This window comes from Rhinolophus sinicus, linkage group LG02 (genome assembly GCF_036562045.2).
Source record: "Rhinolophus sinicus isolate RSC01 linkage group LG02, ASM3656204v1, whole genome shotgun sequence".
Lineage (NCBI taxonomy): Eukaryota > Metazoa > Chordata > Mammalia > Chiroptera > Rhinolophidae > Rhinolophus > Rhinolophus sinicus.
This window is the reverse complement of record NC_133752.1, coordinates 117,424,559-117,441,345: the sequence shown is the minus strand read 5'-3', so window position 1 is coordinate 117,441,345 and position 16,787 is coordinate 117,424,559. Positions and strand designations below refer to the sequence as shown.

Genomic DNA, 16,787 nt, shown 5'->3' with positions numbered 1-16,787 from the left:
CACTTCAGATTGAAAGACACAGAGAGACTGAAAATAAAGGGATGGAAAAAGTTATTTCGTGAAAATAGAAACAAACAAACAAACAAAAAAGCTGGGTAGCAATACTTATTCCAAACAAAATAGGTTTTGGAACAAAGGCTATAACAAGAGACAAAGAAAGACCCAGTAATCCCACTTCTTGGTATTTATATGAAGTAACCCAAAACGCTACTTCGAGAGGATGTGTGCATCGGTATGTTCATTGCAGCATTGTTTACAATGGCCAAGATGTTGGAGGCAGCCTGGATGTCCATCAACAGAATGGATAAAGAGTACGTGATACACACGAGGTGTGAAAAAAAAAAAAATACAGTGAATGTTTAAATTAAAAAAAAAAAAAAAACTATTACAGTAAAAGACACATTGCCATTAACCCCCCCTAAAAATACTCCCCTCCCTTTGAACACACTTATCCCATCATTCTTGCCACTTTCTGAAGCAGTTCTGGAAGTCCTCTTTCATGAGTGTCTTTAGTTGCGCTGTGTGGCTGCCTCAATGTCCTGAATCATTTTGACTTTGGGGAAGAGCCAGAAGTGACATGCTGCCAGATCTGGTGAAAAAGGTGGATGAGGACACACCATAATGTTTTTATTTGACAGAAATTGCCATACTGGAAGCAATGTGTGACATGAAACATTGTCATGATACAGGATGAAGTAAAGACCCTCATGACAGAGGACTTCCAGAACTGCTTCAGAAAGTGGCAAGAGCAATGGAAGTGAGGGGGATTAATGGTTATGTGTCTTCTACTGTAATAATTTCTTTTAACTTAAACATTCACTGTATCTTTTGATCACACCTCTGTATGTACAATGGAATACTGCTTGACCAGAAAAGGAAATGGGTTCTTGCCATGTGTGGTGGCATGGATGGATTGGAGGGTATTGTGCTGAATGGAGTATGTCAGACAGTGAAAGACAGATGCACTATGATTTTGCTTATATGTGAAATCTAAAGAACAAAATAAACAAACAGAACAGAAACAGACTCATAGATACAGGGAACATATTGATGATTGCTAGGAGGGAGAGGGTCGGGGTGGGTCATGGGTGAAAAATCGGAAAAAATTAAGTACAAATTTGTTGTTACAAAGTAGTCATGGGAATGCAAAATAAAACACAGGGAATATAATCAACAATATGGTAATGACTATATACAGTGCCAAGTGAGTACTAGACAGTCAAGGTATCATTTCTTAAGTTATATAAATGTCTATCCACTATGCTGTACACCTGAAATTAATATAAAATAATACTGAATGTCAACTGCAACTGAAAAATTAAAAAGAGGGGGAAGGTGAAGGGTAATAAGTGGTTCAAATTTCCAGGTGTAAAACAAGTCATGGGGATGTAATGTCCAAGGTCTGACAATTAAGTTTGAGACCTTGTTGCAATGATATTGCTAACTTTTTCTGATATCAGAGGGATTATTCATTATGAATTTGTATCAACTGGACAAACAGTTAACCAAGTTTACTATTTGGAAGTGCTGAAAAGGCTGCGTGAAAAGTTAGATGAAAATGACCTGCACTTTTTGCCAAGAATCATGGCTCTTGCATCACAACAATGCACCAGCTCACATGGCACTGTGAGGGAGTTTTTAGTCAGTAAACAAATAACTGTATTGGAACACCCTCCCTAATCACCTGATTGGGCCCCCAATGACTTCTTCCTTTACCCAAAGATAAAGAAACTATTGAAAGGAAGACTTTTTGATGACATTCAGGACATCAAGGGTAATATAACAAAAGCTCTGATGATAAAAGAATTCCAAAATTGCTCTGAAGGGTGGACTCGGCACTGGCGTCGGTACATAGCTTCCCAAGGGGAGTACTTGGAAGGTGACCATAGTGATATTCAGCAATGAGGTATGTAGAACGTTTTCTAGGATTAGTTCACAAACTTAAGTGTCAATAATATTGTGATAGCATGGTATGGTGTCAGATGGTTGCTGAATTTATCATGGTGATCACTTCTTTAGATATAAATGTTGAATAACTATTGTGTACACCTGAAACTAATATAATATTGTATGTCAACCATATTTTTAATGAAAATATTTAAAAATGAAAATAGCCAACAGATATTTACTCGAAAGTGCAAAAGCCCAATCTGAGAATAGCAATTGAAACTGACAGGCGTTTCTCCCACTCTAATAAAAAATGAATGCAAGAAGCCTACAGTGAGAACAGAAGGGACTAGAAATAGTTCGGTCCCAATAAATTTATGAAACTGACCATCCAGTTTTCCCTTCCAGAATAGAACTTGGCCCAGACTCCTGAGAGTGGATTCAGAATTGATTAGGATAAGGACAATAGAGACAAAGGAAAGAGAAATCCAGAGCCAGGAAAAGTCAGAAAGCAAACAGTTAATTTTTTTAACACTTCATGGAAACAAAAGAGGGAGCTCTGTCAAGGTATCAATGCTACCCTGAACCATGCCTCCTAAATATTCAGAAACTTGTTTCACATAAAAATGAGTAACAAATCAGTTACTGTATGACAAAAAAACAGAAAAGAAAAAAGAGTAGAATGACATCACTTCAGACAATGAAAGCACATCAGAAACGTGTTCACAGAATACACCAAGATTATAGTCTTTAATTTCAAAATAATTTAAAAGGTGTTAAGGGAAAGAATCTGAAAGATATTAAAACATTTTAAAAAATAAAATTTTATTTTAATTTTAGAAATGAGAAGACAGAATTCAGAGCATTAAAAATACAAGAAAAATATTTCAGAAATTAAGTCTTTATTAGAAAGAACACAAGATAATAAATGTACAAATAATATCTTAAGAGAAATAGATAGATGTTGCAAAGAATAAGAATTTTTAAAATGAAAAGGAAGTTAAAAGAGCTAGAAACAATTCAAGAAAACGAACAAATTGAAGGCAGAGGAGATCCAACACATAGATAACAGCAAGTCTTCATAATGAAATCAAAGTGAGGGAAGAAAACATACTAAAAATCATAATTGAAGGAAATTTTTCTGAAATTAAAAGAAAAAAAAGAATTTAAATTACATATTGAAACAGTACACCATGTATCTGAGAATATTCATCCAGAACAACCAACACCAAGACATAATTTAGTAAAATTAATGGAGTTTTAAAAATGTGAGGGGGGGTGTAAAAATCCTTTAGGCATCTAGGCAAAAGTAATATGCAATTTATATAACAAACACAGTTAGGTTATCATCAGACTTTATAACACTTTATGCCAGACAAAATTGGAATAACATATATAAGGCATTCAAAGAAAATAAATGTGAACCAAGGATTTTATATTCAGCAAAACTGACTTTTAAGTATAAAAAGCACAGACAAATGACTACCAGCATTCAAGAATTCAGGAAATATTTATCTCGTTTTCTCTCTGAGGAGTCTACTAGAGAACAAGCTTTAGACAAACAAGATGACTACAGAGACATTGACATAAAATCTGCTCATGAGCATTAAGCAAATAATTATGTGTAAACCTAAGACTGAATAATGACTAAAAGGGAGTGTATGGTATGTAATGGCTATCTGACAATGTAGATACAGTACAACTATTAAAACCAGGGAGAAAATGAGGAGACCCTACACACAGAAACATTTCAGCTGTTCTCAATTAACGTATTTGTATTTTTCTGAGCCTTGTATTAATCTGAGATAAAGTCAACAGTAATTATGGGATATTTGAATTTTATTCTACCCTCTGCCCTTGAGAACTAGGATTTTCCAATGTGGGAGACTAAATACAAAAGGGGTTAAATTAAAGACCTATAGTCCTGAATTTGAATTGAAAATATCAATATTAACTAAGAGATATTTTATGTTTAAAATGTATGTTTTTTCCTTCCTTCCTTCCTTCCTTCCTTCCTTCCTTCCTTCCTTCCTTCCTTCCTTCCTTCCTTCCTTCCATTCCTTCTTTCCATTTTAAAATATTAAGGCTATGAGAACCCTGTAAATTAAGTGAATCCAGTCCACTCATTATATAGATAGGAAAATTGAGGTTCAGAAACTAATCAATTAGCCTAAAAACACAGATACTTAATGTCTGACACTGGAGCTCAAGCCCATGGCTCCCAGCCCTAGCCCCTCTAGCACACTGCTACTCAAAGTATATCCCATGGACCAGCGGCATCAGTGTCCCCCGGGAGCTTGATAGGCCTGCAGAATCTCAAATCCTATCTCAGGTCTACTGGATCAAAATCTGGATTTTAACAAGATCCCCAGTTAATTCATATGTGTATTAAAATTGGAGAAGCTTTAGGCTTCATAATAAATCATTAATAGATGAAAACCTAAAATTGTTTAGTGAGGAGACTGCTCCTTTGGATATCTTAGCACTGAAACCATTTTTTGTTTCTACATACCTCTTACTAATTCATTTAACAAATCTCCTCTGAGTATTTACTCTGTCTAAGGCATTGTAGAAACATCAAGAGCAGGTCCTTGCCCTCCTGGAGATCACACTCCAAAAGGGAGTTAGAGGCCCTTCCTCCCTTCCCACATCTTCCTTCCTTCCTTTGTGTCTTCTCTCTGGTTTTCGCTTACCCAACCTCCTCCCATTCCTCATCATAATGATTTCATGATTACAATATAATTTTGGAAGTTGTTGTTTTAAGAGCAAAGTATTTTATTCATTTGAAATTTGAATTTCAGAACAGTGATTTAAGATGTTGGAAAAAATTTATTTGGCTCACTTCCAAGCAGCTTACATTATAATATCGACATAACCCTAAAACTCTGTGTAAAGAAGCTAAAGCACTCTGAACACTTTAGGGAGGAATATAGTATAGGTTAGTCATATGCTTAATGAATTAGTTAATTAATTAATTAAGTTTGCTTGTGTGTTTTTTTCTTAATGCGTCTTTTCCCTAGGAAAAGCTGAGATACCAAAATAAAAATACAATAAGATTATATTTATCTTCCTCAAATATTTAGAGCCAGTACATCTACATCTAAAAGAAGACGTTTATTTTCTCAAAGGAAATTTTTCAATATCAACCGATTAATTTTATTCAAGAACTTTGTGTAAAACAGAGACAAACAGAAATCCAGGAAATTAACTATTTTCTGATGAGTATTATGTAAGATGGAGTTCTTACATTAAACAATTGGATGACAAGTAATGGTTATGCGATGTTACTCGATTCCTTTGTGGCTTGTATGGCTGGCATTTTAAAAGCCAATGATTGAAAGCATTATACCTTTCTCTCTCTCTTTTCCGTTTTTACACTCCCTCATAGTTCTATAAAGCTCTGAGCTCATTTCATTCTCCTTTCCTTCCCTCATCATCTCTGTCTTCAAAGATATTCCATAATGATTCTGCTTTTCAAGATCAGGACTGCTTGAACTTTGGCTGAGTGTAATGAAATTTCAATCTTTCATCCAATGGCAACTACATCCTCTTTCTGCTCTCTTGGTGTAGTCAGAATAGCAACTGCCCAGCGTGAACAATAGGACTACTTTTCAGTTGTAAGGGATTGGCTGCTGCTGAACAGCAGTGCATAGAAACAATCCTTGGCAATCCCATGGGTGACATTTCTCATTCCTTATCACCCATGCTGCACACAGCTGGAACTTGATAAGACACCCAGAAAGAAGATAATGGCTGCTATCAAGCTGTCTAGGTAGAAATAATAATAATAATCTGTTTATGGGAAAGCAGCTGTCCTATTGTTTTGGATGTCATGAAATCCCAGAGTCAGATGCTCTCTCCCATGCCAGCTCCAAACCCATTCCCCATGCCAATCTAATCACGTTGGAGTTTTAATGATGGGCATTTTTTTTTCATGATCGTTTGATACAATAGACAAGGATGAATGTAAATATGCTATAATCATATTCAGTCACAGGATGTATTTAAAGACTGGAGCAGAGGCATTTTACAGGAAGATGTGGAGGTTGGGAGGACTTTGTAATGAATATAGGAACGTCCAGTATCCCTTTTAAAAATATGCACAAAACCCAGAATTGCTGCAAACGAAAAGTCCAGTGATTATTCCATTCTGAAATCTTAAATCCCAAAATTTCAAAACTAGATCTCAGTTCCTCAAAGTGAAACTTCAAAGGATTGTGATGTTGTGGTTGCCAACAATACCATCAGTCATGGCATCTCTATTCAGTGCTTGTCTTTTGTCCTAAACAGAATAACCCAAGGCTCAGAAACATCCTGACTTTTTTTTAAATTAAATTTATTAGGGTGACAATGGTTAGCAAAATTACATAGGTTTCAAGGGTACAATTTTATAATACAACATCTATAATCACATTGCGTGCTCACCACCAGAGTCAGTTCTCCTTCCATCACCATGTATTTGACCCCCTTTACCCTCTTCTGACTTTAAGGTCATTGTTTCCTTCCCTTTGTGCCAGATTGCTGGCTGGGACTGGATAGGTGCGGTGGTCACTTTATTTCCCAGTTTTCTGATAGAGCACTACCTCTATCACAGTCATCTTCATGTAGGGTTGTCTGTGAATGCTGCTTTCCTTTCTTTATCTGCCTCCCTATGTCTGGTGACAGAACTAGGCAGCTATGACCTTCACGATGAAACAGTACAATTGAAGAGAACCAATTATATCAGTTGTTTTCTCTCCATGTAATATTAAGACATAGCCAAAGCCTTCATTTTCACTTCTAGGGCTGGTAGATACCTTCATCCTACCATTACAGTGAGCAGAGGAACTGAGTTAACTTTGTCTCTCTTTTCTGTGGTTTCCATGACAATCATCATCACCTGTAATTCACCCAGGCTAAGACCATTTTCTCCCTGTGTCCCCTTTTAGTAAGGCATGGTAATGCCATGAAGAATAAAGGAGACACAGATATGGACAGGGTAAATAGAGAAGCAAACTTGAAGAATTACGCACTGCCAAGTTCCTTTATTGTGCATCATAGAATTACTCTGTAAGCCAAAGGTCTGTTTGCCTCTGAGTAAGTCCACGTCTCTTCCTATTCAACAAGCACACCCAACTGAATATCTCTCTCTCTCTCTCTCTCTCTCTCTCTCTCTCTCTCTCTCTCTCTCTCTGTCTCTCTGTCTCTCTGTCTCTCTGTCTCTCTCTCATCCCATTCCACAGAGGCATGGCTTAAGTACCACTTTCTTTGTGGGGCCTTCCTCTATCCAATTTCTCCTGCCCTCCAACAGAATTAGTTAATTGTGGTATTTTGTATATAGCTGTATTACAGTCTTTCCATTCACATACTTTTCTTGCAACCAGAATGTGAATTCCAAGAAATTAAGTAAATGGCTTTTTATTTTTTATTCATCTTTAGGAAGGTAATTCATCATAATGAATAAGGTTTTGTATCAAACAGATCTGGATGTAAATCTTACTTCTGACATTAACCGTCCTTTGCCTTTGAGTTTCCTGGGACACAATTTACTAATATGTAATATGTAATATGGATACTGGAGTGCTCCAAAGAATTTCAGAAGAAAGTTATTAGTCTATGTTTTACAGACTACAGGAAAGCCTGTGACTGCATCAACCATGCAAAGCTACGGGCTGCCCTGAAAGGAATGGTGCGCCTCAGCCCTAGATTGTCCTGATGTGTATGTACTGTGCACCAGAAGCCACAGTCAGGACAGAGTCTGGAGAGTCAGAATGGTTTCCTGTAGGCAAAGGTGTCAGACAAGGGTGCTTTTTATTGCCCTAATTTGTATGAACATATCATGTGAAAAACTGGGCTAGACTCAGAGGTAAAAGGGGTGAAAATTGGTGGAAGAAATGGAATACTACTCTGCCATAAGAAAAGATGAAATAGTGCCATTTGTGACAACATGGATGGATCTTGAAATTATTATGCTAAGCAAAATAAGTCAGACAGAAAAAGTTGAGAACCATATGACTTCATTGATATGTGGGATATAAAGCTGAAAACAACAAAGGACCAAGACATACAAAGAAACAAAAACTCATAGACACAGACAATAATTTAGTGGTTACCAGCGGGTAAGAGGGGAGGGGAATGGTAGATGAGGGTAAAAGGGATCAAATATATGGTGATGAGAGGATAACTGACTATGGGTGGTGAACACACAATGTGATACATAGATGATGTAATACAGAATTGTATACCTGAAACCTATGTAAATTTACTAACCATTGTCATCCCAATAAACTTTTAAAAAATAAAATAAAATAAGAAATATTAATAACAAGATATGCAGATGACACCATCTTATAGGCAGAAAGTAGCAATGATTTGAAATGATTTCTAATGAAAGTAAAAGAAGAAAGCACCAAAGCAGGGCTGTATTTGAACATCAAGAAGACAAAAATCTTAACTACAGAAGAAATACAGAACTTTACCATAGAAAATAAAGATATCAAAATTGTTAAAGATTTTGCTTATCTTGGTTCAGTCATCAATTTAAATGGAGACTGCAGCTAAGATATAAAGAGAAGGCTGAGACTCAGGAGGGCAGCAATGGAAGAATTAGGAAAGATCATTAAGAGCAAAGATGTGCCATTAGAGACCAAAGCTAAGATCATCCACAACCTCATATTCCCAATTACTATGTACAGATACAAAAGCTTGACAGTAAAGAAGTCTGAGAGCAGAAAAAAAGGGATTCATGTGAAATATGGTGCTGGAGGAGCGCTCTGTGGATACCAGGGACCGCCAGAAAGACAAACAAGTGCGTCCCAGAGCAAATGAAGCCCGAAATATCACTAAAGGCAAAAATGACAAAACTGAAGCTGTCCTACTTCAGGCACATCACGAGAAGGCAGGTTCCTTTGGAAAAGACAATAATGCTGGAAAGAATAGCATTCAGCAGGAAAAGAGGAAGACCAAATATGAGATGGACTGACTCAGGTAAAAGAAGCCATAGGCTGAGTCTACAGGAGCTGAGCAGGGCTGTGAGGACAGGACAGTGTGGACACCACTCAATCATAAGGTTGCAAGGAGTCAGAGCCAACTCAATGGCACATAACACAAACAAAATGAGGATTTCATACAGGTTTTTTTAAAAAATTAAGTGAATTAAAATTTGTGTAGGTAAAATGTTTAACATAATACTGACATGCAATAAGCTCTCAATAAATGGTACCTATTGTTGTGATTGTGATTAACTTGGTGTCCCCAGCCACCTGATAGTAGATGATCAATAATTATGTATTAAAGAGTAAAGTAAAAGAACACTACACACACACACACACACACACACACACACACACACACACCATCATCCTCTCACTATAAATTGCATCGCTCTCTGATTATCTGAGCTCTCAAAATGGAACACAGTCTGCTGACCTACAGGGTATATAACAGGAGGAAAAACTGATCCTAGGAGCATTTGCAGGAATTCTCCTTTCTAGCAGCTTTACTGTAAAGGTGGTCTCAAGGAACCCACAGGTATTCATTCTTCTGTGCGTGCTGAATTTGCCCCTTTTCTTGTGACATCTAGCTGAAAACACAGGAGGGGAGATAGCAAGAGCACTGTACCTTTCACCCATGACCAGCAGCCTACAAAGGGAAAAGCAGAGGTAATCAAGTGTATGTTCGCTTGCCAGAATGAGTCACAGCAGAATTCAGGAAGCGAGGAGACGTGGCCTTGAACTTGCACTTCTGTCTCATAATAGCCCTTTTTTGCGTCAGTCATTATAAATCCCCTGGTCTTGCACACCATGAGTGACTTAAAATCCTGGAAGTGTCTAGATTCAGACTTGGTGTTTCCCCCATAAGACACGAAAGGGGTTAATGTCTGGCCAGTAATCAAAGTCTGGCAGCTCCTACTGCACACATAATGGGTATTGTTGTTCCTGAGAGTTTGTCTGTTTTTTCTGGCAGCCTTTGCGATTTGGAACCGATTCTACAACAGAAAAGGAAAAAGTCAGTCCGCTTTTTTTAAACACACATGCAACAAAACAAGGCTGGTCATAGAATTGTTGTTTTGCTAGATTTCCAGGAAAGTCATTGGCTTCCTATTCAGAGAAGATGAATTATCAACTTAAAATACCTTTATCTCAAAAGGAATTAATTAATATATGTACGTAAGACACACATAATACCCTGAGGCGGCTGCCTTCTCTCAGATATGAAGCAACACATTACAACTATATGAGCTGATACATGAACTGTAGCTGGCCCATCCATCTGCATAGAAAATCCATTTGCATGACGTTATTAATGGGCTCACTCGTCAACCTTCCCAGGTCACTTGCAATCTCAGGACCTGTCCGTTACTCCCATCTGATGGGCCCCCGCAAGGTGCTCTCATCTGAAACGACATGAATGTGTCTAAGTTACCAATCCAACAAAATCTTATTACAAAACACTAGATTGTATTCCAGTGGGAAGAGCCAGAGATTTTTTTATTTTAATTTCCAGTATATCACAAACGAACACTTTTGTATAAACCAAAATCACACAGTTGGACAGCAACAGAGCATCAAATTGTTATAGAAGGTTCTAAACACTTACTCTTATTTTCCGTACTTACCTTGTCATGGATCAGTAGTAAACAGGGTGTGGACCACACTGGTCCACGGAGCACACTTTGCTGAACTTAGATTTAGTTGTAGTGTTGATTGACCACATTCTAGATCAAGGTTCACAAACTTTTTCTGTAAAGAGCCAGAGAGTAAATATTTCAGGCTTTGGAAACCATATAGTCTCTTGTAACTACTCAGTTCTGTTGTTGTAGTGACAAAGAGTCTTAGACAATAAAAAAATAAATAAAAATGAATGAGCATGGCTACATTCCAATAAAATTGTTTGTACAGAAGCAGGTTGAAGGCTGGATTTGGCTGTAGTTTCCCAAACCCTGGATGATGATAATGATGATGATGATATCTAACATTTATTGACCACCTATCACATGTCAGGCCCTTTCTATCCTTCCACTATAGCCATCAAAACACCGTTTTGATTTTACAGATAATAAAAATGTGACATCAAGAAATTCTTTCAGTTTATTCTGAAAATAAGTGTACAGTCCTGGACCAAAACCACCATCCCTGGGCTCACACTATACTACATATGTAATGAGTGGGGTGTCTTTTTCACTATGAGTGGGAAACTTAGTGTCAGCTTGGTCATTTTTTTTCCTTTCTCATCTCCCCACCCATCGTTTACCTCCGCAGTACCAAGAGCTTGGTGTTCAGTCATGCTCTAGCTGATGGAATCAGGGCCAGGCAGGGAGAGCTTATGACAACCATGCTCATCCAAGCAGTCACTTAGTCAACATGTGTGTGCTGAGTGATCATTCTGTGTCATACAGTGTTCTAAGCAGGGAGCTGTAGCAGTGAACAAAATACATAAGATCCTGCTCTTAAAAAGCTTACATTCTAGTAAGGGGTGGTAGATGATGAGCAAAGAAATGTGTATCCTATTGAGGGGCAGGTGAGTCAAGCTTTAAAGAAAAAAAAACAAAGAAAGAGGATAGAGAGTGACGAGGAGAGGTCTCTCTTTTATCTAGCTGTACTCTTCCTCACCAACTAAGATATGTAAACTCCAAACATATCTACTAGGTATAAACATATTATGTTTATAGGATTCTGTCTCATATTTTTACCAGTTCTTTTCCCCATGGCCATATGGGAAACGACACTGAGGAAGAAACTAGTGCATTCATTTATGCTGCAAATATTTATTAAGTGGCTACTTTGTGCCAGGTGCTGGTTTAAGAACAAAGAATTCCACAGTGAGAGAAACAGAAAAAGATCCTTACTGTCACGGGCATCTGTTATGGCCAAGGGAGTTAGGGAATAAACAAAAAAAAAAAACATAGTAAACACATGTTAGAAGGTGATAAGTAAATAGAGTGAAGAAAGGCATAGTGAGATAAGAAGGCCTGGAGTGTGCAGGGGAAGGGGCCAGGTTGAAATTTTAATAGTCAAACGACTTTCCCTCAGTAGGGCAATATGTGACTAAAACAATGCCTATCTGAACAGCAAGACTTGGTTTTCAGTTCACCCATTACTATAGTCAGAGTGTCATCAATTAAAAGAAAACACAGGATGTTTTGCGTTGAGTGTTCTATTTAAGTCCATAGAAAGAAATGTTATTCTTTCAAAGTCATTTTTGCCCTTCCCTTTTCCTTGCTTCAGAGAAAATATTAAGGGGCTGGTAGCTGAAACAATGTCGGGATGGGAGAGGGGAAAGGAAGGAAAAACTAAGGGCCAGCATTCACGCAGGGTAACTGTTTTAACAAGGATGTAGCTGCGACCCAGCCCTCCTGGGTCCCAAGACAGCCTTGGGAAGGAACCCACAAAAACAGAGCTGGCAGACACTGAGCATTTTCCGTTAAGTGTCGCGTTCACTTTTTTGAAAAATAATGAGATGTTAACATAGATTTGAAATTTAATCAGATCCAACTTGGGAACACAGTGTTTTCCTGCAAATGTGAAATACTTCTAAGCTTTTAGGAAAATATCATCCATATAAAGGCTAACTACTGTTTTATATATACAACTGCCATTTTTCATTGGTTTTCAGAAAAGAGAAAAATATGATAATAAAAGGAAACATTGCCTCAAAGACTTCTATTTTCTTGTGAATGTTAATTGTTTTTGAGGGTATTTGTTTTATAACTCTAACAAACTAGGAAGAGTGCTTGCAAGCTTAAGGCAAGGATTAGAGGATTTCAGTTCATAAATCATAAAAAACAGACATAAGTGAAATCTATTTCATGATAATAACAGTATTAATTTAAGAGAGCTCAACAAAGTATTTAAAATACTATGTACTTAGTGCTGGGAATGCCAATTATCAGTAATTCTGCCTAAAATCAAAAGGGATTCAAAATCAAGTCTGCTTGCCTGAAAAACATGTGCTAGTAACCACCACGCTGTGTTACCTGCAATACAGTACTGTGAGCTCAGATGTATTGTGTTAGGAACTTCTATTGTTAGCATTTTGCTAAGTCTTCTATGGAATGGATTTTAGTAAATTCTTACCATGCCCATGGGAGAGAAACATTATTCCCATTTCACAGATGAGAAGACTGGCTCAGAATGTGAAGTACTGTACTAAAGGGAATACAACTAATAAGGCTGGATTCTAATCCATATCTCTCTGATTCTAAAATTAGCACTCTAGCCAAAACTTTCTCCCTCTTATTTTTTTTCTACACTTCTCTTTTCCTCCCATAGTCTCTTCCATGGGTATGTACTTCTTTTACAATTGAAAAAAAAAATTATTTGGAAAATATTTGTTATATATTCACGACATTTAGTTTATCACCAATTAGTTTATTGGGAAAACCTCAGAAAAAGAAAAAAGTCCTCTGGGGTGGCACAGAGGCAAATTCCATTGAGCGTCCGTGTTTGGAGGCTGGGCCTTTCCTGCAAGCTTGATATTTTCCCTGTGTGCATATATTTAAATGTCTAAACATGTGTTTAGACACACAATTCTATTATTAAACATCCAGAATAATAAAACAAATGCATTGGAGGGAGACATATTTATTTACTCTATTAAAAGATTTTTTACATTAAAATATAAATCTCTGTTGCATGTGTTTGGAAAGTAAATTGCCTGAAACTGTGAAATAACTCTGCCCCCCCGCCCCCCAGAATAAAGTCTTCTGGGGTGTTAGAGACAGGCTGGGTCCTGGGAATCACTATTCCCTTCTTTGGACAAATCAAGCTCTTTTTCACATGACAAGTCATCCCACAATTTATTGGTCAAACGAGGGATAGAAAATCCCTCCTCACCAATCCATTCCCTACCCCCACCCTGAGAATTCTCTTAAGGCCACTAATTTTTTTCTAACCCAGACAGGACAGACAGACTGAGGAACTAATTAAACATGGGTAATTATGGCAAAGGGGAAATGTCACAAATGGGGAGGAGGTCTAACAGATATTCTGATAATCCCCTCAAATAACTACTGGCCCAAACATCTTAAATGGATTTCCATTTATACAAATTAAATATATGCATTTTTTAAAATCACACATATCAACCATAGACAGATCCACCTAAGCAGTAATCTTGAACATTTGTATCAGTGAAAGAGAACATTGGACTATGGGTGTCAAGTTCAGTGTGTATTAGAAGCACTCAGACTGATTTTTCAACTTATACAATTTGAGCACCACAGCTGAAAATTCTGATTCAGTGGATCTGGGGGGATCCAGGCATCAACATCTTAACAAGTACTCCCCTTACACCTGCCCACCATCATACACACATACATAAACATGAATCTGAAGCCTGCCTAATTCTGAAAAGTACTGGGATACTTAATGAAAAATGGTACATAATCCCCCCAGATTAGGGAAAGTGAAGAAGACATTCCATAGGAGAACCTCCAGGCAAGTAATCGCACCAGACTTTTCCAAGATGCTGACTGGAAAAGCCTTTATAAAGAGAATCAAGGCTGGGCAGCTCTTTAACATAATGTATTTGGTTTAAAAGTAAAAGGGTCACTAGTATTCATCTCTTGAACCCCTTTTGTCACTCACAAACCTTGGCCCTATTTTTGTACAACATTACCCATTGTAATTTCTGACACAGAATTTTAGGTAAAGATCAATAGGTGCTTCTAAGAAAAGCAAAAAAATGAAAAGATTATCCCTTACCAGAGCTCATTAAACCAATGAACTCCTATGCACTGCCAGCTCAGTCCACCATAACAAAATACCACAGTCTGGGTGGCTTAAACAACAATAATTTATTTCTCACAGTTTTAGAGGCTGGGAAGTCCAAAATCAAGGTGCCAGTCCATTCGGTTCCTGGTAAGGGCTCTCTTTCTGGATTGCAGATGGCTGCCTCTCACTGTGTCCTTACATGGGAGGAAGGGAGGGAGGAATAGAGGGAGGGAGGGAGGGAGAGAGAGAGAGAGAGAGAGAGAGAGAGAGAGAGGGGTCCGGTATCTCTTCCTCTTCTTATAAGGACACTAATCCCATCATGGGGACCCCATGAACCCCTTTAAACCTAATTATCTCCCAAAGGCTTCACCTCCAAATATCATAACTTTGGGGGATATAAAATTTTAGAGGAATACAAACATTCAGTCCCCAATATGCACAAGGATAAATTTTATATCCTTCAGAGGAGAGGCTATGAACAACAGCCCACATATGGAGATGTCAGGTCGTCGTTTCCTTCAAATGAGTCATTCAGGAATGTCAACTGATTTGAGAGACAGTAAATCAATCTTATTTCTAAAGTAAAGATGATGATGTCAGCTTCCACCATATCAATAATCAAGTATTTGCACAAACGTAGCAATAGCAAAGAATGAAATTCAAGAATCTAGCACTCAAGTTGTTTACTTAGTAATAATTGTTTGGTTAGTGATATAGACCATTCAAAGCGAAGCAGTAAAGAATGCATGAAGTTATCCAACCACCTTTTAATTCTCTAATCCTACCCATGAATTATCCACTGTACTTCATATAATTTTCTCTGGGAAGATATGTAATGTTTCCTATTTCATTTCTTTCTCTTACTTCAGATACCCTATATGGCATATTTTACAAAAGTGTTGTACAGCCTGGTAAACTTGGAAGACATTTCTATTTTGACTTGCCAGAGATAGGACAGTTTTCTTCTCCTCCTGTATTTCCATTGGTTGGTACTTAAAGAGGCTGATAAAATAGTGCATATTCTGTCATTTTATCATCTGCTTGCTCCCCTCCAGCCATCACTGGGAAGATTTTGAGCACAGACGTACTATCAGATCTGTACTCCTGGAAATGAAGAGTTTGTGCAGTGAATAGCAGTTACATTCTAATTATATTAATTCAAACTGCAATTTCTTTGAAATATAAAGAACTTGCTGTCAGGGTGGTGTGGACAATGGAGGCTGAGCATGTCAACGACGTGACAAATGCCTGAACAGAGTGCCAGATGTATTGTTGCCCAGGATTCTTTTCTGAGAGCAAATTCAGCAAGCACCATCAGTGTCAACTCTGGAGTAAGGAATTGGTTCATTTGTTATCTTTCCAAGTTGCAGGTACATCTGCCAGAAGAGTCTGCCAACAAATGAACTGATAATTAAAATCATTTCCGTGGTTGGAGGAGTGATATGAAAATTATTTCTCTTTTTCTTTCTTCCTTCCTTCCTTTCTTCCTTTCTTTCCCTTCCTTCCTTCCTTCCTTCCTTCCTTCCTTCCTTCCTTCCTTCCTTCCTTCCTTCCTTTCCTTCTTTCTTTCTTTCTTTTCCTATGTTAGGAAAAAACTATGGTGAATATTGATATTGATTTGTTTGGGCAATACTAGAATTGTGGGACTCACTAATACCTCACAGATCACTTCAGTGCTTAAACATCTTTACTGGGATTTGTCCACTAAGTTTTTCCCACTGGATGCTAAAGTTCTGAGTGCTGTATCCTCCTTTGTCTTATTAAAGTTCTTTGCAAATGTTAGTAAAACCTAACATGGGTCAAATACACCTAATAATATTGCTCAATTCACATTCAAAAAAAGGTATATTGTGTCTTCCCTATGCCAGTTACTGTGCTAGAATAAGTAATAAATAATGGTGATAGATTTTTCAAATGGTAAAATTTATATATATACACACACACACACTGGGGTGCCAAAAAAGGTATACAAGTGGACACTTTGGTCAACATTGCTCAAGCAGTAGTTCTCTGTAATCAGAACTTTAATCACCTCTTGAAATTGCAGAAGTCAAATGTGACTTGTATCCATCTTTTGTTATCTGTATATATTGAGTATTACAATTTTACTAGTTTTTTTCCTTTCTTAAATTGTGTATACATTTTTTGGCATCATGTATATGTATATGTATATGTATATGTATATGTATATGTATTTGTATATATGTG

At 37.4% G+C, this 16,787-nt stretch overlaps 1 long non-coding RNA gene across 4 annotated transcripts in view; it reads right to left on the bottom strand.

Annotated features, from left to right (window-relative positions):
- Window positions 1-5,019: 5,019 nt before the first annotated feature.
- LOC109452868 (uncharacterized) overlaps window positions 5,020-16,787 on the bottom strand; it is a 68,868-nt gene continuing 57,100 nt past the window's right edge. For all 4 annotated transcript variants that reach the window (XR_012493877.1, XR_012493878.1, XR_012493880.1 and 1 more), the window contains 2 exons: window positions 10,484-10,607; window positions 5,020-10,261 (listed from right to left, as the gene is read on the bottom strand). This is a non-coding gene — a long non-coding RNA (uncharacterized LOC109452868). The remainder of the gene's footprint in view (window positions 10,262-10,483; window positions 10,608-16,787) is intronic.